The 7,862-nt window shown below is 32.9% G+C and overlaps 1 pseudogene; it reads right to left on the minus strand.

Moving 5' to 3' along the window:
• Positions 1-3,255: 3,255 nt before the first annotated feature.
• LOC123818702 lies at positions 3,256-7,532 on the minus strand (annotated as a pseudogene).
• Between the last annotated feature and the right edge of the window lie 330 nt (positions 7,533-7,862).

Raw genomic sequence — 7,862 nt, forward strand, 5'->3', positions numbered from 1 at the left:
GAACCTCAAGGTAAACTATGAACTTTGGTGACGATGAGCTGTCCATGTTGGTTCATCACCTGTAACAAATGCGCCACTCTGTTGTGAGACGCAGATGGTGGGGAAGTCCATATATGTGTGTAATAAGAGGAAATAAGGGAACTCAATTTTTCTGTGAAGGTAAAATTGCTTTAGTTTTTTAAATAGACTAATACTAATACAATACAAAATTTAATAACATGTTTAGAAATTAAACATATGGATTATTCACATTTAAAATGCAATATATATATATACCTTAATACTCACATATTAGATAATTTTGAAGGCAAAACATTGATGAAAACATAAATTATAATGCTCATTTTTTAACCATAAAAACCCTCAAGAATCTAGTTATACTGATAAAGCAAAATCAGCAATGTTTGTACTGAAAAGCAAAAATAGGAACAACTAAAAACAACACCAATGAGAAATACCAGTGGCAGAGATATTAACAAACTTTCTTGAAATTATTGAATTTTAAAACATCTTCATGTATAAAAACTAATGAAATCTTTGCCATGTTGTGAAGCATTAAATAGAATCACACTTTAATGATATATCAAAGTATAGTATTATAATACAAGGTCTGTCCAGAAAAAGCCCAGCCATTGTTAATATAACGAAGAGTTTGTGCTACAATGATGTAACCTGGCAGCCGAGGAGAGCATACTGGTGTATGTACATGGGTGAGCAAGGATGACTTCAATGTACTAGTTAGTGGTGGTGGTAGATGTCATTGAGTGAGCATGTGTGCTGTGTGGCTATTGTATTCAAAATGATTGAGTAGAGCAACACATCTGCATCCAATTTTGCATAAACTTGAATATTCCTCCACAGAAACTATTTGGCCACAGCTGTGAGCAACTGGTGATTGGTAACTTCAAAACAACAACACACCCACTCATGTATTACATCTCACGCAGTTTTTTGGTGAAACATCAAATCACCCTGGTGCCTCAGTCCCCTATAACCCACATTTGATGCTATGCAACTTCTGGCTTTCCCAAAATTAAAATCACCTTTGAAAGGGAAGAGATTTCAGATAGTCAGTGAGATTCAGGAAAATACAACAGGGCAGCTGATGCTGATTGGATCTGTGTGAGGCCCCAAGGTGCCTACTTTGAAGGGGACTGAGGCATCACTGTCCTGTGTACAGTGTTTCTTATATCTTCTTGAATAAATGTCTCTATTTTTCATGTTACATGAATCCCTTCTGGACAGACCTCATATGCTCACTTTAGCTTATGAATCTCACATTTCAGTGATCCTTCTATTGTGTTCCTTATTATACCAATAAATAACAGTGTGTCATCTGTGCTAGTAAATATCATTATTTGTAATGTGTAACATTTATTTATTAGTGACTAATTTAATTAGGGTTAGCTATTGCTGGGAAGGCTTGCAACCTCCACTCTTTGAATATTGTGGCAAATCATTAGTTTATAGACGTGTGTGTAAGTTAGAATAACCTGGTGCTTTTTAAAACTAAATGTATGTACCCAGTGTTTGCACAAGTAGTTTGTAATACAATGTGTCTAGCATGTGGAATCAGCATATGTGTTTTGTAAAAACAAAACCAAATCTCCTATTTGATTCTTTCAGCACATGCCTTTTTATTTTAACTTATTTTTATGTCTATGCAAAGACTTTTATCCTTGTTTATAAATAACAAAGAAAATGAAAATGACCCAAAAGCAGATTCATAAATAAACCCTGATTATGTTAAATCCATACAATAGAATGTTATTTATTGAGCTAAAATAGCAATGTACATCTTTGCACATTTACAAAAAAGTGACATTCATTCTAAAAAGTGAAAAATTAAGCTAAAAGTTATATACACATATACATAGGAAGGTGTTGCACATGCTTGTTTAATATACATCTCAAAAAATAAAACTCTAAATAAGTTCTAAATTGAAACACTGGCTTTATATAAAGAGATATAACATTATTTTATGTTATTTCAAAATATTAGACACATTTGAAAATATCACAATATGGTATTATTTTTTGTTCTCATGGAAGTGTTTTTAGAACTCCACAGTTCTATTCTTCCAAATAAAAATAATAGCAACTTTAATTACAAATCATATGGCTGATAAACAAGAAAGTGTTATATGTGTAGCCTTGAAACTTAGTCAGTTGTTTATCATTTGGGATATGAAGAGGGATTCAATAATTTAAGAGGTTAACTATATTTAATTACAATTATACTAACATTTTACAGATATGATTTGTGTCTAACACTAATATTCTTGGAATAAGTACTGACATTTTACCTTTTTAAATACTTAAACAGTAAACAATGTGACTATATGTTATTTTACATTAAACCCATCTCTGGACACCTCTTCGGGTGGGGATCTTTATATTGGTTCTTTGCTGGAGAAACTGAAGTTGGGAGGTTATATTGCTTGAACATAGGTCTTAATTGGGACAGGAGCTAATGCCAAACCTCAGAATTTTATTTCCAAAAGTTCTTTTACTGCATCAAGGAGAGATTATAAAAATGCAACAGTAGGCTTTAAATTACCTCTCATCTTTCCCACTGAAATCAGGAAGTATTCAAATATTGAACCTTACGATTAAATGTTAAAGCATTGGCTCACAGAAATATCCAAATAGGTATGCTGCATTTAATTAAATAACCATTTTATGTGTTAGTCTTCAATCTTAAAAAAAAACATTTCTATATCAAATGTGTCTTATTTTCACCAATTTCCTTAAATAAAGAACTCATGTGAATCATTCACATCCTTATATATTCAATAGTTTTTGTATATATTATGTTCTTATTTGGAAAGTGAATACACAAATCTGATTTTAATATTAGTGGAATTAAATATAAGCCTAAATTTTGTGTTTTGTTTTATTATCGTATTACAATATTATTTAAACTTGGGTAAAATTTAATAAAATAATTTTATAAAATTGTGATTTCTTTTAAGCCATTCTAAAACCAAAACATTATATATCTATGCATATTACCTATACATACATGTATATATAATATTCTACTATTTTGGCCTACAAGATGCAATTTATATGTGTGTGTGTATTTATATACATGTAATCTTTTTTATACATATAATCATTTTAAATGAAGAAACCTTTCAAGAATGGAAATAAAAATTATATAAACAATATATTCCTGTGTCCATTTTTTTTTCTCTTTGGTTTCTAAATCTTATTTAAGAACTTACACAAAATATTCCAGATGAATGAATTTTAATTCCCAATCCTTTTTTTTTTGTCCTTGTCATCCTGGTTAATCCAGAAGTAATGGTAATTCTAACTGTCTTTGATCTATTTCAGTAAATACATGCAACCAATCAAGTAGATTATTCTTCTTTCAGATATTTTTCATGACATATTTCAAGTACTTTTCAGGAGGAAAAAAAGCACCTCTGAAGTTACAGTAACCTTGCTCTTGCTCCTTTCAATCAGTACTTACAGCTCCTCCACTGAGAGTCCCAGTTTTAACTATTCACTTTGATCTTTGATTCTCTCCTGAAGAAATTGCTCAAAATTGACAGAATCCACGATTCCATCTTTTACAGGGTGGGTGCAGTCAGGGGTAAACTTCAGAACCTGTTTCTTTTTTTTGTCCCTCTTTTCCACAAGTTTTTTCACAGGAGCCCTGGCAGCAGTTTAGGCAGACAGCCCATTTTCAAATGTAGCACCCAATATATCCATTGCACATGTTAGTAAATAAAAAATGACTAGAATCTTAAAGATTATTATGCAACACTAATGTCAAATTCTATAATAAGCTGTGCTATAAATATCAGTCATGTGTGAAAATATACATCAAATTCTCATGATTGTTTTAGAACTCTTTTTTTTTGTGAAAAGTCAGCTTATGTTTGAATTTCTACTGCCCGTAAGAAACATAAAATTAAAGATAAAACACATAATTTTGCTCATGCTTTCTGCAAAATGACAACAGCTGCTTTAAAGTGTACCTTGTAAGGAAAAAAATACACCTTTGAGTTACGTTGTTTGGGACTGTGTTGAAAGGGAAAATTGAATTTCAATTATTTATGAGAAAACCTGCATAGATAGCATTGATAAACAAAACCATGGTCTGAAAATGATCAGAGTAAGCTCCTTAAATTTCCATGCAAAGCTCTTAGCAGATGTTTCTCAGAATCTCTTTTCTCTATGGTTAATTTCATTTCCTTCATTATCTTACAATCTTACACATCTTTCTCATAAAATTTAGAAGGAAGTTCTTAGAAAATTTGAGTGTTTATTTAAAATATATATATATATATATTCTGTGGAGTCTTCAAAGTCTATAAATAAAATATATGTGATTATTATGGATATACTTAACACATTTCAGAAATGTATTGTGACTTTTTGATGAGATAAACTGTAACGGATAAATCATAATTACAGTCTCACTGCAGAAAAAACTGCAATAGAATTTGTTGCAATTCTTGCTATAAATTCATTCCTTCTCATCATTGTTGTGTGTGAATATGTTAGCATATAAATATTGATGTAAATTTTAAATTTAAAGTATGGATTCATGAGAAACAATAGTGTTGATGATGATGACAATTAAATTAAAAATAAATTTTTGTGTAAAATAACTTATGTGAAGTTGTAAAAAAAAGTAAAGACATATATAAATTCATTGACACCAGTGATCTAACATTTTAAAACTGGAAATTTAACATTCATCTAATTCAAGCTTGTCATATTTTAATGAAAATACAAATGCAATCTAGAATGATTCAGTAACATACTTATGTTCTTACAGGCACTTATTATTATATACATATCAATTGGAGTAACATTCAGTGCAGGCATAGATTTAATGGGTTCATAAGAGTAAGAGCTTATTTAAGTCCCTATATCTCAAAGTCACTGAAGACATTAAATGGTTTTATAGCATTCTACTATTTCTTTCAATTGCCTGCTGACAACTTAATAGAACTTAAAAAGAACACATTTGGTTGGCCAGTGGGCCCTGATTTATTGCTAATGATCTACCAGTGAATGAAATATATTTTGGTCATGATTGCTGGGGTTGGGGTGGAGGTGGGGAGGTGGATGAGGGTAAAGAGAAATAAATGATGATGGAAGGAGGCTTGACCTGAGGTGGTGAACACACAACACAGAGTACAGATGGTGTGTTGTAGAATTGTGAGCATGAAACCTCTATAATTTTGTTGATCAGAATCACCCCAATGAACTCAGTTAAAAAAAAAAGAATGTGATCTCTGGAATCAAACTGTCATCACATCTCAGCTCTCTAACTTTCTAGCATGAGATAATATATGCGTGGTTAAAATTTTGGAGGCCAGAGCCAGACAGCTTGGATTTGAATACCAGCTTCAATTTTTTTTTAACTATGCAGCCTTGAGCAAGTTACAATATTTTATGTATTTTAGATTTCTCCTTAGACAAAACAAAAAATATAGCAGTACCTGCTTCATGTGGTTTGTTGTTCAGATAAAATGAACTATTTTATCTGAAGCTCTTAGAAGCTCACCCCCAATGATTATATATTAGTGAGAATAATATTTATGACATGTAAAACTCTTAGTATGGAGTCTGACAACCAGTACATATTCAATATTAGCTTTTTTTCTTTCATTTATGTAAAAAGAAATGAGAGACAATCACACATCCGTAACTTTGAGGATCGTTGGGATACATTAGCAAACCAAATACTTCTGTTTTTCTGCTAACAGCTATTAGGAAAGATAACAATTACACAGAAAGCATAATTTAAATGCAAAATAATAAATTAGAACATGCTAAGGGCTATAGGGGAAAAACATGTAGAGCAGGGCAGGCGGGTTGAGAGGGTCAGGAATGGCAGAGGTTGCAATTTTATGTACGTTGAGCGAAGAAGGCCTAGCGACATGGTTGTTATTTGGGTTGACTCAACTGTGAGCCTTACAGACATTTGTGGGGGGTGTGGAGAAACATTTGGGACAGAGGGGACAATCTGTGGAAAGGCTTTGTGGCAGAAAGGGCCTGCTCTGCTATTGGCCTGGAAAGAAGGCCAGCTCAGTTTTAATGAAGTGAGCAAGATAGGGACTGTCAGAAACTGGAGTAAAAACAGTGACTGAGGGAAATCATGTAGGGCCTTATAGGTTCTTTTTGCTGTTGTTATTGTTGATTTTTGTTTTTGTGAAGTGGGAATGACTGCATCATTTTGCACAGAGCAGTCATATGATCTGAACTACATTTTAAATGCCCCCCTGTGGTGTTATATCAGAAAGAGATTCTTGGGAGTCAAGGGTAGAAGTAGGAAGATCTGTTAGAAAACGATTACAATAAGGCTGGCTAAAGACGTTGGCTGCTCCATGGGTGTTGGAATAGGGGAGATGGAAAAAATTAGTAAGATTCTGGATATATTTTGAAGGCAGAGACCACAGGATTCTCTAACAGGTTTGACATAAGGAAATAAGGGGTATTAAGAATCATTCTGTGAGCTTTGGATCTAGTCATCATTGAGAAGCAAAAAGCTGTATGGGTGCAGTCATTAACGATTGGAAGGAGAGGAGAAGTTTATCAGGGGGAGAGCAGAAATCTGATTTTAGATGGCAAAGACTGAAATTTCTGTTAGATATCCAAGTAGAGATGTCAAGCAAGTGGTTTAATATATCTTTGAGCCTGAAGTTTATGAGAGAGGTCCGAGCAGGAAATTTTAGCGGATAATAAAATCAGGAGAGTAGACAAGATTGAAAAATACTGTAGCTATTGAGAAGAAGGAGTTCAAAGCCTTAGTCCAGGAACACATTAAATTGGAGAGATTAAGGAGGAAAAAAAGACCATCAGAAAAGATCAAGAATGAATAGTAAGTAAAGCAGGAGGGAAACTGAGTTTTGGGTGTCATAAAATCCAAAAGAAGAATATGCATGAAGGAGGATACAGGAATCGACTGCGTCAAATTCTGCTGATGAATGTTGAGCACTGGTTAGGGTGAGCACTGAAAATTAAAAAAAAGTATGTTTAGCACTATGGTGGATATAAGGTTGCTTTAACAGGAACATTAAATAGAATGTTTTTTAATTAAATTTATTGTGTAACATTGGTTAGTGAAATTATATGGGTTTGAAGTGTATGATTCTGTATCATTTGTATACTGCATTGTGTGTTTATCACCCAAAATCAAATCCCCTTCAACCACCATATAGTTGAACTCCTTTAACCCTATGCTACTTTCTCCTCAACCTCTTTTTCTTCTGATAATCAATATACTTTTGTCTGTCTATGAGATTTTTTGTTGTTTATCTTGTTTATCTGTTGCTTTCAGTTTAGATCCCACATACAAGTGAAATCATATGGTTCTTGAGTTTTTTTGTCTCACTTATTTCACTTAGCATAATATTGTCAAGAGCCATTTATGTTGCCACAAATGGTAGTATTTCATCTTTTCTTATGGCTGGGTAGTATTCCATTGTATATACATACCATGTATTCTTCATCCAATCATCTGTCACAGGACTTTTCGGTTGTTCCCATGCCTTGGCTGTCATGGATAAGTGGAGTGTTCTTAATAAGAATACAAGCAGTGAATAAACACTGAACACAACTCTTGAGGTGGTTTGCTATAAAGAAGAATAAAGAGAGGAGTATTAGCTGATGGACTGTCAAGATGGGAAAACTAATGAGATATTGATATTCTGAAAGGAATGATAGAGTATAGATGGCTTGATGTATGAAGGGGAAGAATTGCAGACAGATGTCATCAAGTAGGTGGAGGAAGATATAATCTAATGTATAAATGGAAAGTATCTTTAGCTAAGAGAAGGTGTGAAGATAGAGCTTATGGATAAAGATGTCAGCAGGTAGATGAATGCGGTGTT

This window comes from Phyllostomus hastatus, unplaced genomic scaffold, assembly GCF_019186645.2.
Source record: "Phyllostomus hastatus isolate PE091 unplaced genomic scaffold, TTU_PhHast_1.1 phas_contig_29, whole genome shotgun sequence".
Classification (NCBI taxonomy): domain Eukaryota; kingdom Metazoa; phylum Chordata; class Mammalia; order Chiroptera; family Phyllostomidae; genus Phyllostomus; species Phyllostomus hastatus.